Source organism: Solanum verrucosum, unplaced genomic scaffold, assembly GCF_900185275.1.
Source record: "Solanum verrucosum unplaced genomic scaffold, falcon-dt-bn FXZP01000163.1, whole genome shotgun sequence".
Lineage (NCBI taxonomy): Eukaryota > Viridiplantae > Streptophyta > Magnoliopsida > Solanales > Solanaceae > Solanum > Solanum verrucosum.
The window spans coordinates 2,628,024-2,644,028 of NW_026020379.1; positions in this window are offsets into that span (position 1 = coordinate 2,628,024).

Consider the following 16,005-nt stretch of genomic DNA (forward strand, 5'->3'; position numbering starts at 1 on the left):
TAAACCTAAGATGGTAGCCGCAGCAAATGGTAGCATTCGGGTGGACAAGATGACGTCTGTGACATGGTTACTACAATGAGAGGAGTTTTCTGCTGATTTTCTATTATTACCTTTAGGTTCTTGTGGAGTTGTGCTGGGCGTCCAATGGCTATAAACGTTGGGTGATATCAAGTTGAATTTCAGAAATTTAACAATGGAGTTTTGGTACAAGGGAAAGAAGCATTTACTCAGAGGGTCTGACAGTCAAGTGTTAACTCCTAGTGCTGGAAAACTGACCAAACACTCCAGAAATCAGTATCAGCTTTGTATGATTCAATTAATTCCTCAGGGAAGTGATGAAGACAAGTGGCATCCATTAGAAGTAGCACCTGATATAGATCTTGAAGAGGACCCTGCACTACTAGAGGTATTGTCAGAATTTTCTGCATTATTTAAAGAACTTGTTGGTTTACCACCTTCTAGAGGTGTATTTGGTCATAGGATTGTGTTGCATTCTGGAGTTGAACCTTTGAATAAGAGACCTTATAGATATCCTTCAGTGAAAATGGATATTATTGAGGGTCTTGTACAATAAATGTTGGATCAAGGGATCATTCAACCTAGTTGCAGTCCTTTGACATCACCAGTGGTATTAGTAGGCAAAAAGGATGGCACCTGGATACTATGTGTAGACTATAGAGACTTGAATAAGTTAACTATAAAGAACAAGTTTCCAATCCCTATTGTAGAAGATCTATTAGATGAACTAGGAGGATCCAAAATATTTTCTAAAATAGACTTAAGGTCTGGATACCATCAACTAAGAATGGCAAATGAGGATGTGCCTAAGACTTCTTTTAGAACACACTCGGGACATTTTGAATACTTAGTCATGCCTTTTGGTTTATCAAATGCCCCAGCTACATTTCAAGGTTTGATGAACATTGTGTTCCAGAATTTTCTAAGTTAGCATGTCTTGGTGTTTTTTGATGACATACTAATATATAGTAGAACTATGTAGGAAAACATATTACATCTGAGGTCTGTTTTTTTGAAAATTGTGGAGCATCAACTATTTGCCAAGAAAAGCAAATGTTTCTTTGGTGTCCATAGAATTGAATACCTTGGTCACTTTATCACATCAGAAGGTGTTTATACCGATCCTTAAAAGATCCAAGCTGTGAGGGATTGGCTTGTCCCAACTACTCTTAAGCAATTAAGGGGTTTTATAGGCTTGGCTGGTTATTACAGAAGATTTATACACGGATTTGAAGTTATTTGTAAACCTCTTACTGATCTAACTAAAAAAGATAAATTCAAATGGCACCACACAGCTCAGGAGGCATTTTTGCAATTAAAGAAAGCTTTGACTTAATCTCTTGTATTAGCTTTACCTGATGCCAACAAAACTTTCATAGTTGAAACTGATGCTAGTGGTTATGGAATTGGTGTTGTTCTTATGCAAGAGGGACATCCTATAGCCTTTATTAGCAAGGCATTATCTCCAAGACATGTTGCTATGTCAGTTTATGATAGAGAGTTATTGGCCATTGTCCAAGCTGTTACTAAGTGGTCTCAGTACTTGTTAGGTAAGAGGTTTATTATAAGGACTGATTAAAGAGTTTTGAAGTACCTTATGGAACAGAAGTTGCACACAAACTCACAGTTATTGTGGTTAACAAAGTTGATGTCATTTGACTATTTTATTGAGTACAAAAAGGAGTTGAGAACAAAGTCGTTGATGCACTGTCGAGAGTTACCGGTGCTGAGTTACTTGCTTTGGTGATTTCCCCAACCAACACTAATCTCTTTCAAGCTATTGTGGATAGTTGGCACTTAGACCCAGAGCTTACACAGTTGATTGCAAATTTACAAGCTAATCCTGACTCTCATAGGCAGTTTACTTGGTTGCAAGGCCAATTAAGAAGGAAAAGAAAACTAGTGATTGCCAATGTACAGAGTTTAAGGAATGACATTATGTCCCTATGGCATGCTGGCCCTCTAGGAGGTCATTCAGGTGTAGAAGCTACCCTCAAGAGATTGTTGACACTATTTTATTGGAAGAACATGAGAACAGAAGTGAAGGATTTCATTCAAAGGTGTGATGTTTGTCAGAAGAACAAATCTGATTTAGCTGCTTACCCTGGGCTGTTACAACCATTACCTATTCCTGAGGTGGTGTGGTCTCAAATTAGTATGGACTTCATTGATGGTCTTCCCAAATCTCATGGTTGTGAGGTGATTCTGGTGGTCGTCGACAGACTCAACAAATATGGTCATTTCCTCCCACTAAAACATCTCTATACTGCTCAATCAGTTGCCCATGTGTTTTTGGATGCTATTGTGAAATTACATGGCTTACCTAATGCTATAACCAGTGATAGATATGTTGTGTTCCTAAGCTCTTTTTGGCAGGAGCTATTTACTCTTCAAGGGGTATTGTTGCATACATCTACAACTTATCATGCTCAGTATGATGGACAAATAGAAGTGCTGAATAGATGCCTTGAAGCCTACTTAAGATGCTACTGCAGTGATGATGCTTCCAATTGGTTGGCTTATTTTCCTATGGCTGAGTATTGGTATAATACTTGCTTCCATTCAGCCATACAAATCACACCATATGAAGCCTTATATGGCAGGCCTCCCCCTCTACATCTACCTTACTTACCTGGTGAATCAACTTTTGCCGAAGCTGACACTACCTTGGTGAACAGAGAACTTAAGTTGCAACAACTTAAGCATTATTTGTATAAAGCTCAACTCCGAATGAAGCAACAGGCAGATTCCCATAGAAGTGAGAGGCATTTTTCTGTAGGGGATTGGGTCTACTTTAAGGTGCATCCATACAAACAAGCGACTATCTCTCATCACTCTTCTCATAAGCTTGCTGCTAAATACTATGGTTCCTTTCAGATCATTAAGAAGGTTGGCCCTGTGGCCTACACTCTTTTGTTGCCTCGTTCTATTAAGATTCATCCAAATGTGTATGTCTCGTTGTTAAAAAAGTGTTATGAAGTGCCTTCCCACGTTTCTTATCCTCTGACTGTTGACCTAGACAATCCAAATTGCCTTATTCCAAAGTCTGTTTTACAGCGAAGATTGGTCAAGAAGGGCAACAAGGTTGTTGCTCAGTTATTGGTTAAATGGGTTGGTTTTCCCGCTGATGTAGCCACTTGGGAATTTGATACCATCTTAAAGACAAGGTTTCCATCCTTTGATCCTTGAGGACAAGGATCTTTTGTATGGGGGAGTACTGTTACAGTAATTTGGAATTCAAAAGTTAGTTGACAAAGTTAGTTAAACATTGTTAAGCTACAATAATCAGTGTAGTGGTAGTTAGTTAGATGTTAGTTGTAACTGATTTGTGTTAGATGGAATAAGTCAGTCAAGTTCTTTATAAATAAACATTGTAATCATCAGTTACATTCATATATGGAATATACAGAATTCTCTTTCTCTTTCTAATCTCTCTTTCTATTCTTCTTCATTACTAGCTATTTTCTTGAGAAATCCTAAAACAGTGCTTCGATCCTCGAATTCATTGTGAATTCCTGCTATCGAGTAACAAAAGCCTCTAAATATGATTGAGTAATGTCAAATGGTAGGTGCCCATTGAATTATGTTCATGAGTTGCAGCTCAAATAAATTCTTACTGATTGTTTTTATGGATTCAACTAGGAGGTAGCGACCTAAAAAGAAAAAATAAGAGATACGTAAATGAGAAAACAATGGCTGGAATATTATACTTTCATTCATAACTTCAAACTTATATATATAGGCAAACACTTACCAAATAGTTTGTAACAACTCCAATTTCACAATAGAAACATTCAAATATTATAATCGCTAAAGTCAAAGTTACAACGGAAAATGGAACTAACAAGGAAATTGCAAAATGATAATGAACTAGTAAAACAAAGAAACTATTGAAGATGATAGCTGGAAGGGAGATGAGAACATAGACTCAAAGAAAGGGGATGAGAGGACTAGACATTTTTCTCAACAATTTGCATAATCCCTAAATCACATACCACTAACCTTTTTGATGGAACCGTTCCCCGCCCACTTCTCAACCTGGATCCCAAATTAACCTGGCCCTATTGCTTGTTCTCTGCCCAATAGCTCTTGTCAGCCCAATAACTACTTTCATGACTCTGGTATCCACATTGGGCTGGGCTTGGTTCATAACAATACTCTCGTCCTCAAGGTTCGAGTCAAGAACAATGTTAGTAGGAGCGCATTCCCTACCAGTAGCCAAGACAAACTGACCAATGTTGGCAAAATATAGTATGTGATCTTGTATGCTTCCTGCAACACCCACCAACCTGGAAACAACATAAAAGATGGTCTGCTCATAACCAAAGCCCTCAAGTGCAAACAAGCTACTTCTAAACACCACTGCAATGTAAGCTTTAGCACCATAAATTGTGTAGCAAATGTAACAACAACTGCAGGTTCGAAAAGAGAACACATGACCTCAGAAGCAACCAAGCCACTGATGTATGCCTTGTCCGCCAAGAGAAAAAATTCTTGCTTGTTACATACCTTGCCAAGACGTGTATAATTAAATTGGCGAGCAAAATCATTTGCATTAGTAACTACTAATTTTGGTGTACCCATGTGGCACATTTATCCAATTGCTTACCATCAATATAACCAGTGCTCACATTCAATTTGGATGGCATGGTCTTGGAAAACATTGAGACACAAAGACTTTTTTGTGTCATTCTGATAACCACGTGAAAGATGTGGACTTTGATAAGGTCTTTCGACCATGCCAATATATTCGTTTCCTTTATAGTATCGTGTATCAAAGTGCTCTCCTTTATAGGTGATGGTATATAGTAACATCAGATTCACGAAAGGGCTATGCTCAAGACCCTTCCATTGCCTAGTTTTCTTAAGCTTAAATGTATTAGCACAATCTTGATCAATGTGTTCAAGTAGTGCATTACACTGCTTTATCCAAGCAACATGATTGAGTGCTAATATAAACTCCAAGAAACTACTAAAATGTTAGATGCAACAATGCCTACATGTTTCCACCCAAGTCCACAAACTTGTTCACCCCAGAATATAACTGGTGAGGAATAGGAATAAGGTTGAAGAATCATGCTCCAGTCTGAATTGTTGGTTGGGGAAAGGTTGTATAGAGCTTTCTTGAAAATACTGCACACAAAATAAAAAGGAGAACTCAACGTCATCCATTTGCCCTGCCTTCGTGCAGTCCCCAATTGGTTCCCTACTAACTGCTTTAAACTCTGGAAACGTATAGAAATATACATGGCATCAACACAACTTAATTGCTCCCAATCAGAAAACCAAGAAAGGGAACAACTCCATTTTTTTGAATTACTTCAAACAGTATATGCGCCTCCTCATTTTCGGTAGAACCTATTATAGTCATGAACTCAGGACTAATTCCAGGATCCCAAATAGAAATAGTTGATTCATTTTCAATCAGAGATTCAACAGGTTCGATAGTGGGACAAATGTAGGAAATTGACCTAAAAAGTTGAAATACGTCCATCACGAGTAAGAGAGTGTGTACAGATATGGCAGGGTGTAAGTGATGAACTTGGAGGCGTCCACCAGGGGTTGCAATGAACAGATTCACATCGGAAGTATAAGGGAATTGAGTACATTGATCACTCAACATGGAATCAATATGACAAACAATTATTTTAATGATCTCCTTGAAATCATCCACAACCATGAAGGAATAAAGTTTTGCGAAGTCAAGAAATGTAGTAAGCATAATAGAAGCAGGATCAAATGGAAAGCCTAATTTAAAATGACCGGGTCGAAATTGATAGAAGGATAATGCAAGTTTAGTAGGGTTGAGTTCACTTTAATAAGCAATTATATCATCGCTGAAACTACAAGCTGAGAGCATACAAGGGAGTACAAACCATATTTCATCAAACTTGACAAGGTTACTGAAATCACACTTAATTGTAGGAATTGTGTGAAACCTTTCGTCGAACGCTTGGGTTTCAAGTTTTACCACATCATTCTTCATTAAATCGACAACTTCCACGTCAATATCCCTATAAGATATCTCAGCAAACACCTTGTAGGCGGATATTCCTGCGACCTCGTCTAATGTTTCATCATTCACCTCCTCTAGTATTCCATAGTTCAAATCACATGAGAGGTCAGATAAAAGAACCTGAGTATGTGTTTGGATAACACAAGCCTGAAGCGAGGGCTGATTGCACACATCAACAGTATCAGGAATATTCCATATTTCTACTATGCAGATCCTCCTCTTCAATGCTATCTCCTTATTTGGTGTAGAGATATTTCCCTTTTAATGTATATTATTAGCTTTCCTTATTTGTGGATATTTCCCTTACTAGTTCTTTATTTCCTTTCATGTCGATATACTCTATTATGTATAAAACAAAGACAATTGTACATCAATAAAAGTAAGACTTACAAATAACTCTTTCATGGTATCAAGAACCATTGCCACACGACAATAATTTTTTTTGGGATTGAGCAGATTTGTTTTTTGGTTTCTCATGGATGAAAACACCTCCACCACTGCTCCCCTTCCCATTACAACTGAATCAGTTGTTTCTACTATTCCTCCATTACCAATCAATAATAACTTCATCATTCCACCATTGACAACATCCCAAGCCTACCCAAATTTAGTGTTTCCTTCCCAGCAACCCACTGTCACAAAAACTTATTTTATCCCACTACTTACACCACAACCACAAAATACATCCACAATAATCACACCTTCCTTTTCACTTCTCCTTCATCTAATCTCACTCAAGAGTCACAACTTTTATCCATAAATGCATCGGCTCAGGCCCCTATTAAGCTTACACCATCAAACTATCAAGTTTGGTACACTCAATGGCGCTCACTGTTGATAGGATATGGATTTACAAGTTATGTTGTTAATTCCCCTATGAGGCAACAACTGACTTCTGAATTTTGGAATAGACAGGATCAATTGATCCACAGTGCCTTAGTCGCGTCTTTATCCTCTAAGGTAGTTCCACTGGTTCTTTCAGTGAATACCTCCTTCGATGTGTGGACTACCTTGCATAATACTTATGCAAGACCTTCTCGTGCTAGACTCTTAAGTCTAAGGAGTCTCTCTCTCAAGCTACGAAAGGTACACAATCTATGTCATCTTATCTTCATCATATCAAGCAATTGGTTACTAGGCTTAATTCTGTTGGAGCAACTCTTACCATGGATGATATAACTCTTCATGTGATCCACTGTTTGTCACCTGAATATCGAGGGATCTGTGATTCTCTTCGCACCCGTGACTTACCTATCACTTTTGATGAACTTCATGAGAAATTATGTGATTATGAGGCATATCTATGTCGTCAGAGTGCTGCCTCTTCAATGCCGATTACTGCCAACTTTGTTGCCAAGAGTAACTCAAATAACTCTCGCAACAACAAAAACAATCGGCAATTCACTTTTCAGAACCAAAATGTTTCTGGTCACCGTAACAATCAGGCAATGAATTCAAGACAGATTAACAAGCAAAGTTCTCAAGTGATATGTCAATACTGTGACAAGCCTGGGCATGTTGTTAAGCATTATCGAAAATTGTAGGCAGCTTTTCCATGGTTTGCTCCCTCTATGGGATCTTCTGTGACTTCAAATTCAATAGGCAACTCTCAACCACGTGCCAATTTTGTTTCATCTTCCACCGGCTCCGCTGATTGGTTGGTTGATTCGGGTGCATCTCATCATGTTACTAGTGACCTCCAGAATCTGTCACTAAATACTGATTATGATGGTGATGGTAAATCTTTGAGTGTGACACGTTGTGGTTCCACTGCTCTTAATACTTTTGCTCGGCCTCTTCACCTCTCTAATGTTCTGTGTGTTCCACAAATAAAAAAGAATTTGATTTCTGTTTACCAATTGTGCAATCAAAATAATATTTCTGTTGAATTCTCACCTTCTTCATTTGTTGTGAAGGATTGTCGCCCGGAGGCACTTCTGGTAGCAGTAGAACCTAGAGATGGAGTTTATGAGTGGCCTATCAAATCCAAGTCCGTGTCAACTCCCACTTCATCACACGCAACATATTCTGTTCATCTCTCGTCGGTTTCAACTTGGCATTATCGTCTTGGTCATCCGTCTTCTCCTATTTTGCGTCAAATTTTTCGTTATCTAGACATTCCTTCCAAGTCTGTTTCCTCTACTTTTTTTTTTGTAATTCATGCAAATGTAATAAAATGCATAAAACTCCTTTTGCAATTTCCTCAATAAAATATTTTTCTCCATTAGAGATGATATACTCTGATGTGTGGGGACTGCTCCAATTCCATCTATTGATGGTTTTCATTACTATCTCATTTTTGTTGATCATTATACTAAGTATGTTTGGTTATACCACATGAAAAAGAAATTTGAGGTTTCCCAAATTTTCCCAAAATTTAAGATCATGGTAGAATTTTTTTTCAACAAATCCATTGATTCCTTTTACTCGGATAATGGTGGTTAATTCATTCATCTTCGAGAATTCTTTACTTCCAATGAAATCTCTCATTTCTTAACCCCGCCTCACACACTTAAACATAATAGTACCGTTGAGCATCGTCATCGCACATTGTGGAAACATGCATTACCCTTCTTCATGTTGCCAAACTCCCTTTATCTTTTTGGTCATTTACTTTCCAGACCGCTGTCTATCTTATCAATCAAATGCCGACTCCTTTGCTTCATAATGAGTCTCCACATTTTTGCATATTTGTTAGTGCTCCAAATTATCAAAAGCTCCGAATCTTTAGTTGTCTATGTTATCCATGGTTGCGCCCTTATTCTCAAAATAAATTAGAGCTTCGTTCGAAACCGTGTGTCTTTGTGGGATACTCTAATAATCAAAGTGCCTACAAGTGCTTTGACCCCTCCACATCTAAGATATTCATCTCTCGCCATGTCAACTTTGTAGAGCATGAATTTCCTTTCTCTACTTTGGCCTCTACAGCTTCTCGTCCTACCACGGAAACTCTTTCAACATGGGCTCCTCATTTTGTTGTTCCTATTGTATCCTCTTCAACTAAATCAACCCCTTTGATGGTCACTCACTCTGTCAATAGAAGTTTTCCTTGCTGCTTAACGTCACCGAGAAATGATTATTCATCAAATGAATTAATGGGAATGTCATCAAGACATGGATCTTCACCTAGTTATATCAACTCAAGTCTCATGAGTGTTCCTCCAGTAGTCTCTACTTCCTCACCTGCTACTGTCCAAATCACAAGTCAATGGCAAAATGAATCCTCAAATACTCCTTCAAGTAGTCCAGGCAATATTACCACAAGCCAAATCCCTCAATCTAAACATGTTCCACTTTCTCACTCCATGATCACCCGCTCCAAAAATAATATTCACAAACCTGCCAACAAGCTTTGCCTCTCCACTCAAATTACCAACAAATCGCCTCTAGTTCATACATCTACTTCTTCCCACAAACCCGAACCAAAGAATATTTCCCAAGCTCTTAAAGATCGGGACTAGATATCTGCTATGATGGAGGAATATAATGCCTTGAAACAAAATATAAGGCGCGATTATTTGCTAAAGGATTTACTTAGCGTCCAGGTATTGACTACATTGAAACATTTTCTCCTGTAGCTAAACATACTACAACTCGAGTTATTTTATCTCTTGCTGTTAGTAAAGATTGGAGCTTACACCAATTGGATGCGAATAATGCTTTTCTTCATGGGCATTTGACAGAGGATGTATACATGGCACAACCACAAGGCTTTGTTGACTCTACTCGGTCTGATTATGTTTGTAAACTGGATAAGGCTTTATATGGTCTCAAACAGGCTCCATGTGCTTGGTACTCGGAATTGCGTGACTATTTTCTCTCTCTGGATTTTGTAGTATCTCAGTCTAACCATTGTCTCTTTATTTATTCTAAGCTTGATGTCATCATATACTTGGTAGTCTATGTCGATGATCTGATTGTGACAGGGAATAATCAGAAGGAAATTGATATCTTCATTGCTAAGCTTGGTAAGCGATTTTCAATCAAAGACTTGAGGCAGCTTGCTTAGGCAAAACCTGTTTCTACTCCACTTTCAACTACCAACAATCTGGCCTTGAAAGATAGTGCTCATTTGAGTAATTCAAAAGACTATCAAATTTTAGTTGGATGTCTCCAATACTTAGCGCTAACACGGCCTGACATTGCATTTGCTACCAATCGGCTAGCTCAGTTCTCACACAGACCAACTACAAATCATTCTGCTGCTCTTAAACGGTTGATCCGCTATCTTGCTGGAACAATGGATAAAGGGATTTACTTTTCCAAGGAATCTCCTTTGGTTTTACATGCCTTTTCCGATGCTGATTGGGCTGGAAATCTTGATGATCGTACTTTTACTACTGCGTATATCATCTTCCTTGGCAAAAATCCAATTTCCTGGTGTTCAAAAAAGCAGCGAACAGTAGCTCGCTCATCCACTGAAGCTGAGTATAGATCAGTCGCTTCTACTGCTGCTGAACTATGTTAGGCCCATAATCTTTTGAAGGAAATTTCTCTTTCTCTTTCTGGACCACCAGTGATCCATTGTGATAATTTAGGTGCGACTTATCTTTCTACAAATCCAGTCTTCCATTCACGAATGAAACACTTGGAAATTGATTATCACTTTGTTCGTTCTATGGTTCAACGGGGTCAGCTTCGCGTTGCTCACATTTCAACAAAGTATTAGCTTGCTGACTTATTAACGAAGTCACTCTCCCGCCATGACTTTGAACGGTTTCTTTCCAAGATTGGTGTCTCTGATAGACCACCATCTTGAGGGGGTGTATCAGGAATATTCCATATTTCTACTATGCAGATCCTCTTCTTCAATGCTATCTCCTTATTTGGTGTAGAGATATTTCCCCCTTAATGTATATTATTAGCTTTCTTTATTTGTGGATATTTCCCTTACTAGTTCTTTATTTCCTCTCATGTCGATGTACTCTATTATGTATAAAACAAAGACAATTGTACATCAATAAAAGTAAGACTTACATATAACTCTTTCAAACAATGTCTAAACCAAGGGCGACTAAATCTTCAAAGACATGAGAGGATTCATCAAAAGACAAGGCAGGATCCCCCTTATCGTCGCAAGATGAGTCCCCATCTAAAAGCACATGATCTGCAACTAATGACTGGGAGCAAGCGGATAGTGCACGTTGGACATTGTCGAGTTTGCAGAGTATATAAGAGTAGTTCTCGTCCAACTTCCACATCATATCCAAGGCACTGTTGACGTTGTCATTGATCATGTTAGAGTCATTGCAAAAATGGAGGGCCAATTTCTCGGTGAAATGTTTCCAATCAAGAAATTGTTTTTTTGTGATATAACCATTGGAACCAATCATAAGCATCACCATCGAGATAAAAGGGAGCAAGGGTTAGCCATTCCTTTTCCGAGAAACCAAGATACGTAAAATACTGCTCTACCATAAAAAGCCACCCGGTTGGATTGCCGTCACTGAATCTATCCAGTACCATTGATGCCATTGGAGTACGATCGATGAAAGCACCAATGTAACAACTCCAATTTCACAATAGAAACATTCAAATATTATAATTGCTAAAGTCAAAGTTACAACGGAAAATGGAACTAACAAGGAAATAACAAAACGATAATGAACTAGTAAAGAAACTATTGAAGAAGATAACTAGAAGGGAGATGAGAACATAGACTCAAAGAAAGGGGATGATAGGACTAGATATTTTTCTCAACAATTTGCATAATCCCTAAATCACATACCACTACCCTTTTTGATGGAACCATTCCCACACCCACTTCTCAACCCGAATCTCAAATTAACCTGGCCCTATTGCTTGTTCTCGGCCCAATAGCTCTTGTCAACCCACTAACTACTTTCATGACTCTGGCATCCACATTGGGCTGGACTTGGTTCATAACATAGTTCCACTAAAATACGGCACATACATAAAACAACTTACTCCTAACAAAAACATAACACATGACTTCATTAATTCCTAGAAATCAGAACAACATGGGACTGACTCAACTTAAATAACACAACTCCTAATAGATTAAGCTAGCGTTTGGCCATAGATTTCCAAATATATTTGGCAAATATTATTTGGTTGAAAATTTCACCATGTATTTGGTCATTTGAGAAACATATTTCATTTTTTTAAGAAATATGATTTATACCCATAAGGTTTAAAACCTATCAAAATTAACCATAGTTTTGTATTACATATCAAGATAGAAATGTCGACGTAACAAGATTCATGACTTCCACAACAAGTCAGTTGGATCTTCGTTGCAGCAAATAACAAATAGTGTCCATGATACTGGAGCAATGTGGTAGTTCGAAACGAGTGCAACAAGCATAATTCCATATATCGTGAAGTAGATGAAGCTAATGACTTTGTTACCCTGAGTCAGATGTTCGTCATTTTCATCAACAACCAAATCATCACTTTCATATTCACTGAATATTTCATCACTGCTTTGTTGTTCATGCAAGAAATTATGTAATACGATGCAAATAACAACTATATAGGGTGTTTTTGTAATAGATAAAAGTTTGGTGTAGAATTTAATTTTTTAAAAGCTCCAAAGTAATGAGATACGACCCAAATACTATTTTTTTCTAGTATTTGGGAATTTTAAAAGCTCCCAAATAATGAGATTTGGCCCAATCCAGACTTTGACAAGCAGAAGCAGTCGCAACAACAAACTCAACTTTCGTAGTAGACAAAGTAACAATTGTTTGCTTCTTAGCTGACCATAAAATAACAACGGGCCTGAACATAAATGCATAACCTGAAGTTCTTTTTCTGTCATCATAATCACTAGCATAGTTACCGTCTGTATAGCCGAGAAGATTGAACTTTTCACTCGTCTTATAAAATAGTCCAAAGTTTCTTGTTTGCAAGTGAAAAAGAATTCTCTTTACTGCACACAGGCATTTTTGTGGGATTCTCCACTCACAGAGTACATTATGTCAGACCTTATAGCAGTGAGATACATCAAACTTTCCACAATTTGTTTGTAAAGTGTGTTGTCAACCTTCTTCCCAGTAGGGATTTTTTGTACCTTCAAACCAACTTCAGCATGAGTGTTAATGTCACGACTCAAACCGTCGTGATTGGCACCCACACTAACCCTCCGGTGGGAGAACCATTAATACTAATTAGCTAACCAAAGAACTACACAACTTAATCAAAACTAAGACATTTAAAGATACGAAAGCAGGTTTAAATGCAAGAGTCAAGTAGAGTTCCCATAAACTTCAAAAGATCTAACAACTACTAACAAAACATTGAGGAAATTATTCCCTAGAACCTGAAAGTCAATGTACCAAAACTCTAACAAACATCATAAGTCTAAAGTAAATGGGTACAACCCAATTAAACATAAAAACAATATAAGTAATAGTCTAAGTGATAAGATGTGGACGTAAACAAAAAGAGAACTCATGGCAGCCCGAAAGAATTGGCTCACCCTTGAATTCGAGTCGATCATTGGTCTTTTAAACGAGGTCTGTCAGTAGCCGCCTGAAGATGCCATGTACTCAACAAAGAAAGAGCAAGTGCAGTATCAGTACACAACCACAGTGTACTAGTAGGATCACGCGGTTATCCCAATAAGTGAAACACATGCAAGTAACCACAACAATAATAAACATGCATACACCAAACATATACAATATCAATTATCACTTACGAACAACGTAGAATTTCACATTCTCAATAATACACATATATGTCAAGTCAATGGTCCTCTCATGGAAACTATACCCAAACTGTTAGTGTACCAATACGTGGTACCCAATCCAAGTTAGTGTGCCGGACGGGACACCCGATCCCATAGATGCGCTGGAACGTGGCACCCAATCCAAGTTAGTGTGTTGGGACGTAACACCCGATCCATTCAACAAGCCACAATCACAATCACAATCACACTATACATTCTCATAATCATACAATCAAGAGTTGATTCATGACATACAATTCTTCATTCATACTCATTTACGATTAATGTGATTAATAATGCAACATTCACATACATACCTGCATTATAATGAAGTAATTACCATCATAAATCCCACAACATGAAATCACAACCATCACCTACCTCGAACAAAGCTTGAATCCTCTTGAGAAACTTGATTCTTCCCTTTTCAGATTCTTTTCGCTTGCTCTAGGTCTTCAAACAAACAATTCAATACGGGGATCAATAATTAAGGTCTAATTTACCCGAATTATGATAAACCCAATAACCAAAGACCCAAATTATGATCCTAAGGTGCAATTAGGGTTTTTTCCCACCATCCAAAATCGTTCAAAACCCTCCCCAATGATATACAATCAAGATTTTACGTTCTACTGATCGAAAAATGGAATCGAGGAGTGAAAACCTTACCTTTAGCCTTAAGAATGATGAAAAACCATCAAGAACACACCTGCGGTCGTCTCCTAGCTCTCAATAACAAAACTTGCAGAAAATAACAATTTTGGGGTTAATTTCTTACTTAATTCGCGACTATCCCGCTATGGTGGCCCCCATCCCGCTACAACGGCTTTCACGAAACCAGTGAGTCGATTTAAGTGTTCAAACTCCCATTTCACAACACACCTTCGTCCCATGACACTCAGTAAATATATGTTCATGCTAAGATCAGTTTCGGGAGTTCTACTCACCCGAATTTGATTCCGTAAAGTCGTACGGATATCTTAACGTCTTACCTATCTACTTATGCAATCAAATTCCTTATTAAATCATCCAATCATTACCAGATTTCACTAGACTCACATGACTCTGATTTTTTCCAAATCTGGACTAGGCTAGGAAATCCCATGTTACTATGAAAAAGTTTTTCGGCCTAAAATTTTTCCCCGTTGGATTTTCTATAACGACGGAAACAAGTCATTACAATAGATACCAATTTACCCATCACTTGTCCCCGAGTTACAAACTAGGAAAAGCGGGCTAAAGTTAGAGTGAAGTAGTACCTGAATCGACGAACAACTGGGGATACTTGTCTCGCATGTCCTTCTCGGTTTCCCAAGTAGCTTCCTCAATTGGATGATGTTTCCATTGAACCTTCACGGACTTAATGTCTGTGGTCCTCAGCTTTCGGACATCATGATCCAGAATTGCAATCGGATTTTCCTTATACTAAAGGTCGTTGTCTAACACAACTGAGTCCCACTTTATGATGTAATCGCCGTCACCATGATATCTCTTCAACATGGATACATGAAATACCAGATGAACTCCCGATAGGTTAAGAGGTAAAGCCAATCTATAAGCCACTGACCCTACACAATCAAGAATTTCAAATAGACCAATGTATCGAGGACTAAGCTTGCTCTTTTTGCCAAATATCATCACCCCATTCATAGGTGATACCTTAAGAATAACCTTCTCACCAGTCTGAAAATCCATGCCCCTTACCTTATGGTCTACATACTTTTTTTGTCTACTCTGGGCTGCTAAAAGCTTAGTTTGAATACTCCTCACTTTATCTTGAGCATTCTTCACTAAATCAACCCCTAAAGGTTTCACATCTCTAGCCTCAAACCATCATATGGGTGATCTACATCCCCTCCCATAAAGTGCCTCAAACGGTGCCATATCTATGCTGGAGTGATAACTATTATTATATGATAACTCACACAACGGTAGGAACTTATCCTAATGCCCTCCAAAATCAATCACACATGCCCTCAACATATCTTCTAACACTTGAATAGTCATCTCTGTCTGTCCGTCCGTCCGTCTGTGGATGGAAAGATGTACTAAAAGTGAGTTGTGTGCCTAATTCATCATGTAATTTCCTCCAAAACTTGGATGTGAATTGCGTTCCACGGTCTGAGATGATAGAATGGGGCACCCCGTGCAACCTTACTACCTCTTTTACATAAACTTTAGCCAACTGTTAAGCATTATAATCTATTCTGATCGGAATAAAATAGGTTGACTTAGTCAATCTGTCAACCACTACCCAAATAGAATCAAACTTTTC